Below are 16,835 nucleotides of genomic sequence, written 5' to 3' on the forward strand. Positions count from 1 at the left end.
AAAAAGAAAAAAAGGTCTAGCTTTGTAGGCTTGAAAAGGACTGAAGTGCTTTGGAACGTTGTGAGTAAAACTGCAGTATCAGTACTCCCTCTCAAAGGCAAAATTTGCTTAAAACAAATAATCAGTGATAGACAGGCATGGGAGACCAACATTAAAACAACTTCTAAATGTTGCTTGATGATTTAGACTGAATTTTCAGTAAATGTCTTGCTTAGCTGCCTTTCTCAGAGGGACTGAGTAGTCCCTAGAGGACAGCTTTTCACATGCGGAGCTCAGTTATCACAGAATCACAGAATCACCAAGGTTGGAAAAGGCCTACAAGATCATGCAATCCAACCATCCACCCATCACCAGTAGATCTCACTAGACCACATCCCTCAACACAACATCCAAATGTTCCTTGAACACCTCCAGGGTCAGTGAATCCACTGCCTCCTTGGGCAGCCCATTCCACTACCTGACAACTCTTTCAGTAAAGAAGTATTTTCTAACGTCCAGCCTAAATCTCCCCTGGCACAGCTTGAAGCCATTCCCTCTAGTCCTGTTGCATTACACGAGAGAAGAGGCTGACCCCCAGCTCACTACAACCTCCCTTCATGAAGTTATAGAGAGCAATAAGGTCTGAGCTTCCTCTTCTCCAGAGTGAACAATCCCAGCTCCTTCAGCCTCTCCTCATAAGGCCTGTGCTCCAGACCCCTCACCAGCTTTGTTGTCCTTCTTTGAACACGCTCCAGGGCCTCAATATCTTTCTTGCAGTGAGGGGCCCAAAACTGTACCCAATACTCAAGGTGCGGCCTCACCAGTGCTGAGTACAGGGGGACAATCACTGCCCTGTTTCTGCTGGCAGCACTGTTTCTGATGCAAGCCAAGAGGCCATTGGCCTTCTTGGACACCTGGGCACACTGCTGGCTCATGTTCAGCCAAGCATCAGTCAATAGCCCCAGATCCATTTCATCTATTTCATCTGAAAAACTTCAACCAAAACCAAAATATAACTCAGTGGTTTTATGAATGTTGGTGAAGTTCCTTTTGGTTCCAGTTGCTCAATTCCATTGAAAGTGGAATTAATTGGTCAAGGTAAGGGTATCTAATTAGAGAACCTTAAGTCATCAAATGAATTCTTAGTATGAATTGTCACTCTATAAATAGTATGTAACTGATCCAGACTATGACATTCATTTACAGTAGATCCTTTGCCAAATGCTTTCCCAAATGATGAATGCTATTTTTAACTATTTTTAAAAAGTGCTATTTGAGCTTTTTATCCATATCTTCCCTTCTGGGAGAGCATCTTAAACACAAGGCCATAGACATGAAGGTGATGTCTTGTGATCTTTGGGATAGAATGGGATCATTTCACCACATAAATTATTTGTAATGCATAATATGACCAATGCAAATAACTCCACAAACCACAGGAGAGAAGATTCTCTTTTTCCTGCTGCTTCTGCTGTTCAGGGACTTATTGATGTTTTAGACATTATGAAGATTATCCAAAATGACATTAGTCCAGTCACAGCTGTAGCAAAATCCTTCTGTGTTATACAAATTAATTTGCAGTCAAAACCTGTATAAAGAGATTCTGAACAAATAGATGACTACTGAAATCATTCTCTTCGTTGTACAAATAAAGTCTGTAATTAAGATTTAGGGTTGTGAGTTTCTATTTCTTCTTCATCTGATATCCTTTTTGTTTAAAGATTTGGGAGTTAGAAAGTTATTTTAATGTAAATTGCAGAGTGTAAGGATTAAAGACATAATAATTCCAAAGGGAAATAATTTTAAGGTAATAATATTCACGTAAGGCAAGATTTAGTATGACTGAGTGGGGATGTGAGGTGAACAGAAGGAAGAGAGAACTGGAAGAAAGAGGAAGAAAGCCAAGAATTAAGATCACATCCATAGATATAAGGTCAATACTTGCCTTACCCATGAGCTGGCTGAGCAGGAGTGACAGAGAGAATTAAATAAGAGGAAGCTACTGTATCATTATTCCAGTCATAGACCATTAAAACACATCCTCATGTTTTTCTCTTCCTCAAGTTGCTGCTGTGAGGATGACTCAGCACTCCCAGCACTGTGGGCATTGTGCTTCTAATTGGAACCTTGTGAAGAAAATGGCTGCTACCGCAATGGAGAAAACATGGTGATACACAGCCACAGTGTGAACTGTCTATGTCACCTGGCTTACAGCCCCACAAGTCAAGCCCATTCTAGTAATCCTGAACCAATGTAATTTCCAGGGAAATGCTGACACATTGGCATCCATCAGCGTACTAAGATGGTCATTTTTATTTTGATGTTCTAATTCTAACATTGCTGGCTGTCCTAATACTAGATGCTGTTCAACAAACACTCAAGATCAGGATAAACTGTACTGATGTGTAAGTCATATATATGTGTCATGAAGGCAGAAAGATATATAAAACATTCAGTGGTCATCTTGCTAAATATTCTTCAACAAAAGGAAAGATATGCCTTAGTGAATTTTGTATATGTCAACTATAAATATGAAACAGAATATTTTTTTTGCATTGTTGAATCAAATTCTTGAGTTCCACAGTTGCATGTTGACTTCTACTGAATGGAGCTACTCTGCATCATGGTTCTCCTGGTACAGGCAAACATCTCTGCTGGAGAGAATGGCAATTCTAGTGCTGTGGGCCTTGATGAAGTCACCACTGGCATACTGAGAACAAGAGGAGAACACAGAAGATGAAGAAGTTCAGATTTGGAAAAATAATTGGCAATGAACTTTGAGGTAATAAAATTAGGATACTTCTTTAGAGCTGTGTTGTAAAGACTATTGCAGGCATTTTATTGTACGTGTCAGAATTGGGAGAATAGCAGGCAGGCAAATAGGGATGGGGACAGAAACTGACAGTGATCAGTTATTAGGTGGTAACAGAGAAAAGCAGAAAAACCATTTGCAGTCCTGCAGTCATTCAGACAGTGCACTATAAATCCTCCTGTTTTCTCCAGGTATTAGTCCTTCTGTTTTCATGGGGATAAGAAATCTTGAAAAACATGGGAAGGCTCACGTCTAAGTTATGGTCATGCAGTGAACTGAAAACTCCCTCATGGACATATCAGTTGACTTAAAATAACTGGAGATTAGGTGTCCAAATTCCTTAAGATATTTGAGTGTTTTAGTCACTTCATTAATCACTGAAGCTACAATGGGCATACGGTATTCTTGCTTCCATTCAAAGAACCATTAGAGTGTTTGCTGTGATTGACACAGATGTTAGATGTTAGATACCAAGAAATATTTCTTTGGGCTCATTATTTGTTTGATGAAAATTGCAGCTTTAGAGGAAATAAAAGAAAAGCCTTGAAGTCCCAGGCTTTATTTCAACATTTGCAAAATAAATTACTTTGATTTTTGAAGTGACACTTCATTTCAATATTGTCTGAACTTAATGCATAAAAAGAAATGTCATTTTATGCATACAGGTGTGCTGATAAGCTATGGCATTTTTATGGATCGTCTCATGAAGTCTTCAAAGTCTTCAAGAAAGGTGAAGCATAGTGCACTGTGTGGCTTGTCCAGCTGTTAGCTTTCTTCTACTGCCAGGCCTAAGATGGGACAGATATCCCAGATATTTTAATTTAAGTTTTGCCTTTGACTCCGGCATAATGAAATACATGCAATTGCAAAAACAAACAAACAAACAAACAAAAAGCATCAATCAAGATATTTCAGAGTAGAAACTAGCTAGGTTAAAATTGTAAACAGAATAACAGAAAAAAGAGTAACATCCCAGGGATGTTTTGCTGTGAAATTAAATTTCTGGCAGGGTTTTCAAGCAGTAGAAGCAGCAGTACTCACTATATAGTTCTGTGTTTTTTATTTTTAGGGATCGGGGCAGTGTGGTGGGAATACATGGCTAGAGAATATACCTCATTTTCTTAGAACTATATTCGGTAAGGTCTTCCATGATCATGCTGAACTTCATTGAATATTAAATCTTAAAACTTTCATTAATACATTTACTGCATGTGAAGAATTGATACAGAAATAAGAAGATGTTGCAAGAAAGTCAAGCAAAAGTAGTTGGTTGAGTAGAGCTAAGAGTTAGTATAACTCTTTCATTGCAATGTGTTTCTGCCTATTTAAATTACTTTTTTTTTGTTTTATCAAGTATTTTTTCACTACTAGAGATGATGATTGAAATTCTGCAAATCCTACAACCCCTATCATCTATCCGTCAGCTCTGGCTGTGCTACTGATAAGTCCCACAGCAAACTAAATTTTCTGCAAAACGTTATCATATATTTAATATTAGATTTGTAGTTATTTGTGCATAGCAAAATCAATGACATTTCCAGAAATGTTAAAAATCCAAACTGCGGTTGGCCACAAATTACCTAATTTGAAACAATGGATTCACTGAGATTTTAGGATGCATTCACTGTTTTTCTTTTGTCTCTTTCACATTTTGCATTTCTAAAACTCCATGCTGAAAAGGTCCAATGCCTGTGGTTTGCAGTCATCTGTTACCCGTTCATTAGAAGGGATTCTCTGAACCACTCCTTCCCCTGCCCAGTACTGAGGTTTGAGAAACAACCCACACATAAAACTATTGCAGTCAACAAAACAATCAATTCCATTGTTCTCTGCAGAGATTTGCTCCGAAGTATTCATCAACTGTAATTATTTAGAAAACAAAACTGCTGCAAGATGGAGTCAGAAGCACACTGGCAATGCTTTGGAAAATCATCTTTATTTGTTGTTTGCATTTAAAAATATCTTTTCTCTGAAAACATTAGTGAGAAAATATAGAAAATTGCATATAGCAATTTTAGTATAAGAATGAGCATTTGTTACTTGACATTTGTAGCCTAATGTAATCATGTAGTGTTTTACATAGGATTTTTCATGAATATAAATCTTTTCTGTTGAAGACAATGTTGTATAATGTCATAGCTAAAACATTTTCCCCATCTTTGTTTCTACCAAAATTTTATAGACAATTTTGTGAGAATTAAGGAAGATGATCGCCTCTATAAATTACAGGTTCCTAAATCAGGTTATCTGATATTTCTTAAGTTAGTTCAACACAATACAGATATGAGATTCCAGATGCTATTAATGACATTCTGAAAAATTTAATTCATGATCTGTGTGTTAGCTTGTGATGTCAGAATCTGGCTTCCAACAAGATCATCTTGAGAATGGAGGTGCAGCATGTTCTTTTGACAATTTTTTTGAATAAGGCAACTATGTCTACATCTCCATTCCATACAGTCAGAATGAGCTGATATCCCCAAGAAATAAAAAGGGCAAAATTCTCATTATCTTCCAAGGAATTGGGATATTCCTGGAAACTAATCTCAGTTATGACACCGATTTACACATACTTACCAGTCATAATTAGAGTCAAGATATGTCAGTACTTATGAAATAGCAATATCAGAGATATTTGACATAGGGTTATGTTTTTTTCTTCATATCCCAGTATCAGTCATCACAGGATGAAGGTGCCAAAGTCATTTAGATTACTGTTTCCAAACAGGCACCAAATTAGCTACAAGTTGCCTGTAAGAGGCAGGAATAAGTAACTAGCCAAACAGTCAAACTACAAGACAGTCTTGTCTTTTAAAGGGGTGATGATCTGAAAAAAAAATCTAGACTGGAGCTCATATCCATTATCAGCTCTCTTGATCTGAAAGCAAATGATTGCCTGGAGTATATAACAGTATATATATAAAAATCTAATTAAAAAAAATATATAAAATATTAAAAAACATTAAAAAATATTTATAATTTTAAAAAATAATATAAAAATATTAAAAAATTCAGTATTATGATGGCAAAATGCTCTTTATTTCTAAGTATCACAAGGGCAATTTGTTATTATGGGATTTTCCTTTTAAAAAGCTAGATTTCTCTTTATTAGTGTGTCTATAGCACAAGTGTAAATTAATTTTATTTGCAGGGTTTTTTGTTTGTTTGATTGTTTGTTTTGTGTGTGTGTGAATATTTTAGTATAGGAAATGATTGCATACGACAACAATCTATGCTGGAGTGTCATAACTGATCCTGGAAGGTGGTGCTTATTTAGAGATCCCATGTGCAGAAAAGCTACCATACATAAGGGAATTAAAAGTGCATATGGATGTTCAACACAGTGAGTGGAGCTGACAAATCTACAAGGAAAACTCTTTATTTCCAAGTCTTTTTTTGCTCACCTTTGCCAGAGAACATGCATAAACAATGAAAATGAATATTCACGCATTCAATTTCCATAATCTTATATGAGAAAATTATGGCAGAAAAGAGATATTAAATAAAAAAGTTAATTATGTTCTGTTATTTTTTAATCAGAGAGAATGTAGGGGTTTTACAAGCTTCTTTGCATCTTCTCACACAGGAGGAAGACTGATATTCTGATGGTCTTTTCCCACTTTTCCCCCAAAATAAAATTAGACCAAATGTTCTTGTGTATTTAAAGTAGTTTCTGTATTCACAGTCTTTCAATATAAATTATTCATCAAAAATACTCCTGTATATAACCTATGTATTAATGCAAAAAATATCAATGATAAAAATCTATAAGTACTATAATGCCTTGTTCTAAATGTAATAAGAATAGAATTTTAAATCACAGATGTTAAACAATATATAATGTACACATAAGCTAATACTGATAAAATTTCAGTGGATCTGAGTTAAGAAGAAGAAGAAAAGACAAGCTGATAAGGAGAAAGGCTCTTAAAGAACAAGAAGTGAAAACAACATTCAGAATTCTTGGGAAGGAAGATATCCTCAGGACAATGGGTGATATTTTTGACTTACTGTGGAGCAAAGGGAATGTTTTATGCAAATACCGACCAATCTGAGGTAGCAAATTGCTGCTTTGTCTCTTCATTTGATTAGAGAAGATAGCAACAAACATTTAAGTAAAATATTGCAGAAAAATATATCTATTTTCACACTGCAAGCTGTCAGCATAAGTTTCACCTATAGCAGAAAGATTTTGAAGACCATGGGTTTTGAGAGCAAAGCTTAGAAAGTACTGTAATGTCTACATTAAGACAGGAAAGACATCAGCTAAGGAACTGAAACAAGCTCCTTACCACTTCCTACTCTGCAGAGAAAATCTAAAAGATGCTTTAAAAATAGGTTCTTACAGGTGTCAAAAATGAATGTATGATGGTAGTTTGGGGGTTATTATATCTTGTAATCTGATACACTATTCAAAAATATACAGGAATGTCATATCTCATTTTTTTTAAAGAACTCAAAATACTATTTTTAGACAGTTACATTTACGTTTAAGATCTTACAAGGGCAAATGTGATCTGAAAAACAGGAAAGAAAAAAAAAATCATGGTATATATTTAAAGAACAAGAAGAGCTAGAGACTTGTGGACTATTCAGTAAAAAAAGTACTGGAATAATTATTGAAACTTTCTAGATGGGGAAAAAAAGTAAGAATCTGCATGGTCATCAGTATGTTTTACTTACTTAAGTACAAATCATATTAAGTTCATGTAATTTTACTGTATGACAAAGATGGACAAAGGAGAAGAAGAAAACTTGATATATGTGTATTTTAGTAAGACTTGTCACTGATACTGTACTTCATGATATTTTAATAAGGAAAAAGTGTTATTTCAGGACAATGTAAAAATGGTTGGAAAGTCACTAACAGGTAGAATTTATTAATACATTACTTCTAAAATGAATAAAGAACATTGACCCCCGACATTATTCCAGTTCTTATTCATAAACTGAACAATGAGAGGGTAGAGTAATTAAATTTCTAGGTGATGCTGAGGTGGGAGGTACAATATTAATGGACAGTATTCCAGTTCAAAGGATATGGGAGATAATTCCACAGGAGAGAGAGCAGTCAGAGATCTGAAGAGCAGCTCCTGTGCAGGTAGGCTAAAGAATCTGTTTTCACAGAAAAGGACAGGGAGAGTGTTTCAAACTTGAAAGGCTGCTGGAAGTGAAATGGAATTGTCTGTTCTCCACACCTTATGAACACAACAGGAAGAAACAGTCTCTATTTATGATGTTATTTTCATTAGATATTAAATATATATATATATATATATGTAAAAATAAAAATAGGATGATCGTATGTTGATAGAAATTGCAAGGACATCTCAAAGAACTTCATCACTGCTCTCTTTGGAATTTATTAGAGAAAGTTTTTAACTGATTCAGTGACAGCCTGAGTGGTTATCGGTAATGTCATATTTAACCTTAATCATTGGGAGGGCCAAAGGACTAGTAGGTGCCTTGGAGATCGTTTCATTCCCAGTGATTCCTGACCTGTCATAAGCGCACATTTGACTGCTGCCTGTTTCACCCACCCACGGGACATTTGGTGTGAATGACCAGTGATATGCTGTGCATGACATACACTTCCTTGCTGGTGCCCTGGATGTGCCTTTCCTCCAAAATACCTCTTTTCCTCACCAGTCATGCACATGTATGCTTTAATTATACCCTGGTTTAAAGGTCTTCTTTCCCAGCAATTTATTTATTTATTTTTTAATAGCAAACGAATTGTTAAGCTTATCCAATGAGTGTTTTCATACACAGTTGTGTTTGCATGTGACGTTACCATTCCTGTTTTGTTATGCACAGCATTTATCCTGATCTTCTTATTCTAGCCCACTTTGTGGCAGCAGCTGAGAAATATGACAGATCTGTTGGAGCTCGTCCAGAGGAGGGCCACAACATGATCCAAGGGATGGAACACCTCCCTTACAAAGACAGGATGTTCATCCTGGAGAAAAGAAGACTTCAGGGAGACCTGAGAGTGACCTTTCAGTACCTAAAGAGGGGCTGTAGGACGGAAGAGGGAAGACTCTTTAGCAGGGTCTGCTGTGATAGGGCAAGGGGAAATGGTTTCAAATTAAAGAAGGAGAGATTTAGATTGGATATATAAGAAATAATTTTTTACAGTAAGAATGATGAGGCACTGGAGCAGGTTGTCCAGAGAGGTGGTAGAAGCTCTGTCCCCAAAGACGTTCAAGATCAGGTAGGACAGAGCTCTGAGCAGCCTGACTAGCTGTAGGTGTCCTTGTTCACCACAGGGGAATTGAACTAGTTGATCATTAAGGGTCCCTTCCAACTCAAACAATTGCATGATTCTATGATTCAGTGACCTGAGATGGAGTACACTTTGAGGAGGACAGGAACTATTGCAGCTAACAGTATCTGAGTTTGATTTCAGAACAGGAGATATGCAAAAAATCAAAGTCAGCATGTGTTTTGTATTTGCACTCTATGCATTCAACACATATTTTTAAGCTGCCTTTGTAGGCATGTAAATTCTTGAAAACAGGTATCGGCTGTTATGTGTTGAAAATGCTTTTAAGAGTAGGTGTTGCTATGTTCAAAACTTTGCTCTGAAGAGGTAAAGAAAGTCATTCTTACTTAAATCAAAGGTCCAGCATTTTAGCGACTCCTTGCAGGGTGTGATCCCTTTGAAAATGTAATCCAAAATATTTACTGTGAAGACAGATAAAACATTTTGATGGCAGAGTGGTGGGATAGGAAAGCAGTTTTCAGAAGCTCATTTTACTGAATAATTCCATCAATTGGGTAAATGTGTTTGCTAACCATCAAGTTAGAAAAGGATAAAAATAAAATACAGATCATTCTCACACTTACTATTGTTTGAATTGAATCCTATGCTGTTGTTTCAGTTGTATTTTTTGCTGAAGGTAAAACCGATAATAATGATCTACTTACATGGCCTGTTCTCTGTATATCTGTCATATTAAAGTCTATGGTGTTTGTTTATCATGCAGTGATCTATAACTCTCTATTAATTTAATTATACTAAAAGATCTTAAAAGCCTTGGGCTAAGTAACATGTCAATTACAAATGAGTTTAACTTGGAATAAATATAAACTTAATACTTGTAATTTATTGCTTTAAATATAAACAAAGCCCTTACTATGACACAATCTATTATTAATTGCTCCAGCGCTCCAAGTCCAATTAAGCGAATCCATTTACATTTTCTTCAGAGGAAGTCGATGTTCATTTCTCATAGGAAGTGCAAGGAGCCTACCTTTCTACTTCTCTTAAAGCCCCTAATGCAACAAAGCACTTCTGTGTTTAATGAAGTGTGTCATGTCGAGGGTGAGGGGACTGCTGGTGGCGTGAGAGGCAGAGCTATGTGGTAGGGATTGTGTTTCCTTAACTAAGTGACTTTCAAACAAATATCTGGTCATACACAATTATTTCTTTAGATATAAGTAATGAATGCATGTTTTCTTGCTGAGTTGTTTATAGAACATTTCTCCAGTATCTTTTTAGTAACAAGGAGAAGCTGTTTTGAGGTATATATGTGTATACATATGTATGTGTGTGTGTGTATTATATATGATCAACTCAAAAATATCTAAAACTTTTTTTAATGCTGGTTATACCTGCATGAATTAAAGAAGCTAAACTGATTTTTTATTTATTTTTTTTTTTTAAGTGTGTGAAAATGTATACATATAAAAATGTCAGCCGCTGTGCTGAGACCTGGTACTTCATGCCTGGGGTAAAATTTTATTGCTAAGTTATAAAAGAGAGGGTTTATAGTGGAAAGCCTGACACAACATTAACTATGGTTATGCTATCAAAGGAGTGCAGCATTTAAGAATTTAGGAACTGTTTTGTTTGTGTGTGTATGTCTGTGTCTAAAACTCCATTTTGACTTACACACGCCTTTTATATGTATTTTTAAATACTTTGAGAGAGAAAGTCTCAAACTGGTTCTGACAACAGCATCTTCATGTGAATCCTTTTTCTTGTCTACAAAAACTAAAAATGTTTCAAAAAACTGGAAAAAATCACAAGTAGATCACGTGCAGTTTAAAAAATGGATAAACAAAGTGTTGTTTTGTTTTTTTTTCTTTTCAAATACAAATACAGTAAAATTAGCTACAGATTGGAGATAGAGTATAGACCTTCTCTGTTACAATTTATACTTCACATTCATGGCCTTTTCAGTGCTAGTAACGTAAAGCTGAAAGGAAATGAGCAGAATGAAGATTATGAACATTTAATAGGAGAACTGAAATTTCTAGGGAATGAGCTCCGTTGTATGAGTTGGTCTGTCTAGTTTCAGACCAGATGGGCCAGATAATCATTCTTGCACCTATCATCAAGTTATGAGAAGGCTAGGAGATGTATCTATAAACACAAAAAGGGTTTGGAGAATTTCTGATGTTACTTGCAATTACCTCACCTATTCTTCTGAATATGTTGTCTGTAGCAAGAAAGCTGTAGGATATGGAAGATAAAAATAGGTTAGGCACTGTTTCAGATGATGTCACAGAACTGAAGTATTCCAATGTTTGTCAGTCATCATACAAAGCAATCTTACCTCCTAGGAAATAGTCCTCACATTTTCTTCTGTGACACTAATGTTATAAACATACACATAAAAAAAAATAAATAAAAATCATTTCTAAAAATCTTGTTTCTAATTTTCTGATTCTGAATGCTCGTAAGTTAGTAAAATGCATGTTTAAATTGTAGCTACCTTTTCCTTAGGGCATTCAGCATGCCAGTTTGCCTTTAGCAATATACTTTGCCATTTGCTCTGCAAATATTGATGTCTTTAAGCTATGAAAACATCTTAGCGTGACCTTCAAACTGTTGATAAGACAGAACTAAATGGACATGTTAGAATTCAAGTTTTACTTGAACTGTTAAATAGCAATAATTGAGAAGACATAATCAAAAATGCTAGCTGCTTGCTTTCATGAAGAAGCAACATGATTTATAAAAAAGGGCTAGCTGTGAGAGCTGCTTATGACAGTGTTCACAGATGAGGAGATAGATGAGATTTTGTGTACTGTTTCTTTGCTCCAACATCAGTGATTCAAATTCAACTTGCATTCCAGTGTGTCCTCTGCAGACAGTTGACCTCCAGCCTTTCTCGGAATGGTAACTATTCTGTGCAAATCACAATGCTTTGCATTCACTCTTCTTGAACTTTATGAGGTTCTTCTCAGCTTTATTCTATCACTCATGATAACTTTTTGCATTGCAATTAACTTTTCTTAATTGCCATGAGTTCTCAAAGCAGACATGGTGGCTTTAGAGTGACATTTGCCCATTTTGTCAAGAATCTGAGAAACATCTTGTTTGGTCCTATGGACTTCTGTGTGTATGCTGTGATTAAATGATCAGATGTTCTCTAGTAATTCCTGTTACTGTTTCATAATTACTGTGGGTTTTTTTTTTTTTTTTTTTTTTGTTTTTGTTTGTTTGTTTGTTTGTTTTGTTTTTTTGTTTGTTTGTTTGTTTTCTGTTAGTAGTAACATAAACACAGATTATATTTAGACAAGTTCAGTGATTCCTTGAAACACTCAAAGTACTGTGAAGGCTTTTAGTGTAGAAGAGAATGCTCTAAGACTGCAATTAGAGGAGCATTGCTTTCCATCACGGATCGTACAGGCCATCCTCACTCCCATCTTTGTCCCTGCCGCACCTTCTTGGCTTGAGTCATGTCCCTCTGTTGTGTGGATGTGACTATTGTGTGAACTGAATTGCCTTAGCTTTATTTATTTATTTATTTTTAAAAATTCAATTATATCATCTTTCTGTCTTTCCACAGGACAGTCCTTCTGCCAGAAGTAAGGAAAACAATAAACATTGAGGCTCAGTATTCAAAAGGAAGCAAGGAGAAAAGTCAGGAGAAAAAGCAAAGTAACAGAAAAGTAATCACACTATTTTATTTCCTACTTTTATGACAGTGTACCTAAAAATATCTCAGTTTCATGATAATATTTTAAGTAGCTGCATCAATTGTTTTTGTTATGATGTTTGTATGTATGTGAGGGCTGCTCCAAAAGCAGTGCCTCATTTTTAATCACGTTGGCCCACAACACTGGAAGCAAACTTTGGTGGTACTACAGCCAAGGATGAACCTTCCCACAAATATTCCATTCCATTTTGTTATCGTATGACATGGCAGCAGAGGGGCAGCTTGACAAAACGGCATCTGACATGGAAGTATGTATGAAAAAAGGTGAGGAACTGGATTCCTTCATAAAGAAATAATGGCATCCACTGGCATTCATCAATGCTTGCTGAACACTGATGGAGACTAAACAGTGGGTGTTAGTACCATGAGGTAGTGGGTGGTGTGTTTGACAGAGTGTTTGTGTGACACTGACAGAGGCTCATATCCGCTGGTGCAGTTTCATGCACGCTTTTGTTTCATCACTGGTGAAAATGCATAGCTAATGGTGGTGATTGTGTTGACAAAACGTGTTGAGAATTTTCTCTGTGGAATAGTGTTATTTCGCTTCTTGTATCTGTTTTTGTTTATGTGAAAACTAATAGAAGGCATTACTTTCAGAGCAACTTACATATATGCCCAGTAAAATTTAATTCAACTTATACTGAAAATTGCAATTTATGAAATTCCTAAGATAGACAGAGAAATATGTTTTGTTTTGTTTTTAATTAATCCTTCCAAGCTCTTATACCCTAATGAAGTAGCAAGAACACCAAAATGTGTAAGCTGCAGACTGTTTAGGTAATCATGATGTGCTCTTGAACTGAACCAGTCTTTAACAGTGAAATGGACTTTAAGAGGAGCAGAAGTAAGACAGAGAGCAGACTGAGCAATAAAATATTCACAGAATAAATGCCACAACCACAAATAATTGAATTAAGCAATAACAAGGCAGACACAGGGCATTTCCTTGGGATTAATGACCAACTGAGAGAGTTGATGGTCCACGGCGGTCATCAATTCCCCAGGAAATGTCCTGTACCAAGGTCATCATTGCTATTATAGCCTCTTTTCTTTCCTCCAGCAAAAAAAAAAAAAAAAAAAAAAAAAAAAAAAAAGAATCTCACATTTTACCTGTTTTTACCCAGTGTCATCATTCCTTTAGATGACTGTGGAAAAAATGAGTTTGAATGGCAGAGCTGCTGAAGGATTTCTATGTAATTGATATCTGGTTCCAGAGCCAATGAAATATATTTTTTCACCACTGAAATTTTAATAGGTCCTGTTTTTTGTTTGTTTTTTTTTTTACTCATTTAACTCTGGCCAGTCCCCAGATAATAATTTTATTTTGTTATGAGCATAGAAGCCTGACAAATCTGTGTCTCTACTATAGCTAGGTGAGCTGGAGGAAGATGGACATATTTCATAGCTTTAAAAGTTTTTGTATGGTATAAAGAACTAGCTGAGAGTACTGACAGAGAATTTATGCATTCAGCCTGCTCTTTGGCAATAATGTGTGGATTTATAACATAAAGTACTTGCTTAGAACAGGTCAATAATAGAGATAATTAAATCTGTCTTTGCTATTCAATAACAATTATGAATTAAAATTTGTTATGGCAAGTTTTTCAATACAAGACGCATCATGGCTGAATCCCTCTAAGTCATCATTTTATCAAGACATGTTTAAGATATTACTCTGTAACAAGTATGTAAATCTTTAAAATCTATTTTTCAAACAGTGAAATAAAAAATAAAGCACTACACCCAAAGGTCCAGAAGATAAAAGAGCTTATGATTATCTGCATGCTCTCAGGTCAAATTTCTGTTACAGCTATGCCACTATTTCTTAACTCACTTATCTTCGGGATTTGTGAATTTTAATCTATAAAATTATTTTAATCCTTAAACTAACATTTCACATTCTGTTAATCTAATTTGAAACAGAGCACTGTAGACTATACTTTTTTAAAAATTACTGTTTATGATTCTTTATTCGTGTTCCTTTTGTGTACACTCTTTGTTACTGTTAGCATTTTACATGGTGTGCTGCAAGTTGCTATTTCTTCACTTCAGCCTCATGTAGTTAAACCACTTATTTTCACATGCCTGGAATTTTTTGGCTCTGCATACCCATATTAATTTAACTGGCCAATTAGTTGTTATTAAAATATTTTAAAAGAACATACAACAACATATGCACAACAAATTATTTCTTTCCACATTTTTATTAACATTTTTGTAGGTAGTTTCCAGTTTCTCACCTCCTTTTCCCACCAAGAGAGACTCTGCATTTAAGAATACAGACTGCATGTCAGATTCTGGGCCCCAGTAAATTTCCTGAATTTCTTTTAACTATTATTGAGAACATGCAAAAAAATGGGCTGAAATGAAATCTTAGGTTTCTTTCTTGTCTCACTCCAAAATCAGGAGTTGATGTTATCCTTACGGAATGACAGATTCAAGTCATCCGTGACAACAGAATGGTGTTCCAGGAGTTTTCAAGAGGAGGTGAGGATTATTATCAGATTTAATTGCCCGACTAGGCCCTTAAAGTGCAAATATTTACAGTGAAGAATCAACATATTAAAAAGGAAGCAGTGTCATGTATTTCTTCTCCTTCATTTCTTGGACAACTTTAGCAACATATTAAGTGTGAGTTACAAAGGCATTTCTGAGGAGATCAAAACAGAACTCTTTTTTTATACTGAGGTTTTAACTATCAGTTTTGCATTGGTAAGGGGAATATACCTTAAATCTGCTTTTTAAAATTTTATAGTGAAAATGACAGTATTGTACTATGTTTGTAAACCATTTGGATCTTAATCTGGATCTGGACTTCAAAATAAATTGTCAATAGAGAAAGATTTTATAATGAAAGATACTAAATACTGCAGCCAGTCCTTCACAGTTTTCAATGACCATTTCCATTATCCAGTTCCAGAAATAAAATGAATCCCCTTAAATACACAACCTACCACTACCAAATGTGTAATCGTTCCCATTTGCACCCGATACAATGATGTCCCAGGCAGCTTTCGGACAAATAGTATTAACAGATGTCCCTGCATATGCTGTGATTACAGAGACCATACAGCTGCTTGTTAGGTTCATCTGTATGATCAGCACCAGCCCCTTCCACAGGACTCCTTTTCGTTGTCCAGAAACACTGACACAATTATGGATGACAATTACCACCATAGTCAACAGGGGCTGTGTGGGTGATTGGGACCCAGTGACAATAGCTATGTTAATAACACAAAACTGACCTTCCAGAAGACTTCAGACAACACTACCTCCATGCTCAAAGCAATTTCATTTAAATGAACTGTAGACATTGCATGCAGACAATACAGAACTGTATCTGAACAAGTGAATACTTTTGATTGTAATCCATTACTTCTGGCAATATTGCTATATATCTTTAATACTGTTTCTATGTTAAAGAAGGCTTTCAATCTGATAAGTCATAATGTCACAGCTGTGTAAACACAAGGTATTATGCCATAAGCTTTACTTACAATTACAGTTGTTTTTCTTAAATTACATGAAGTATAATCCACAATAAGACACTTCATAGTTGGCGGTTATTACAGATGTATCTCTGAAAAGACTGATCACTTAATTACACCTCTTATTACGATTATTCCGGCCTTTTTCTAAAAAGGATATCTAAAGAAGAACCAGATGAATGTTTCCTCAGTATTCTTCTGTTTAGGTTCGATTGTTCAACCTTTAGATTTATGAAGTCAATCAGTTCAGCTCCTATTTTCTATGTAGTATAATTTTACTTCAGGCAAATTTAACTCATGTGGCATTTAATCCAAATCCAAGCCTAAGTGCTTCCTGTTGCATAAGGTTGTTAATCATTTGTTTAGAAAACTCCAGTCATTAACTATGACAAGTTTCAGTGTTAACATGTTATTGCTAGCATTTCTAAAAATGAAATTGCCTTTCTTACTCATTTGAGTTAAATATTAAGTATACATCAAATATTAAGTATATATTTTTTCTGAAAATAATTTTCAGTTTGTTTTTAATTCTTAAGCACAGAGAGCTTCCAATTGGGTGAAAGGGAACTCTGGATTAAGGAAGGAAGTCTTGATTTTTGTCCA

The sequence above is a fragment of the Excalfactoria chinensis genome, chromosome 2 (assembly GCF_039878825.1).
Source record: "Excalfactoria chinensis isolate bCotChi1 chromosome 2, bCotChi1.hap2, whole genome shotgun sequence".
NCBI lineage: Eukaryota > Metazoa > Chordata > Aves > Galliformes > Phasianidae > Excalfactoria > Excalfactoria chinensis.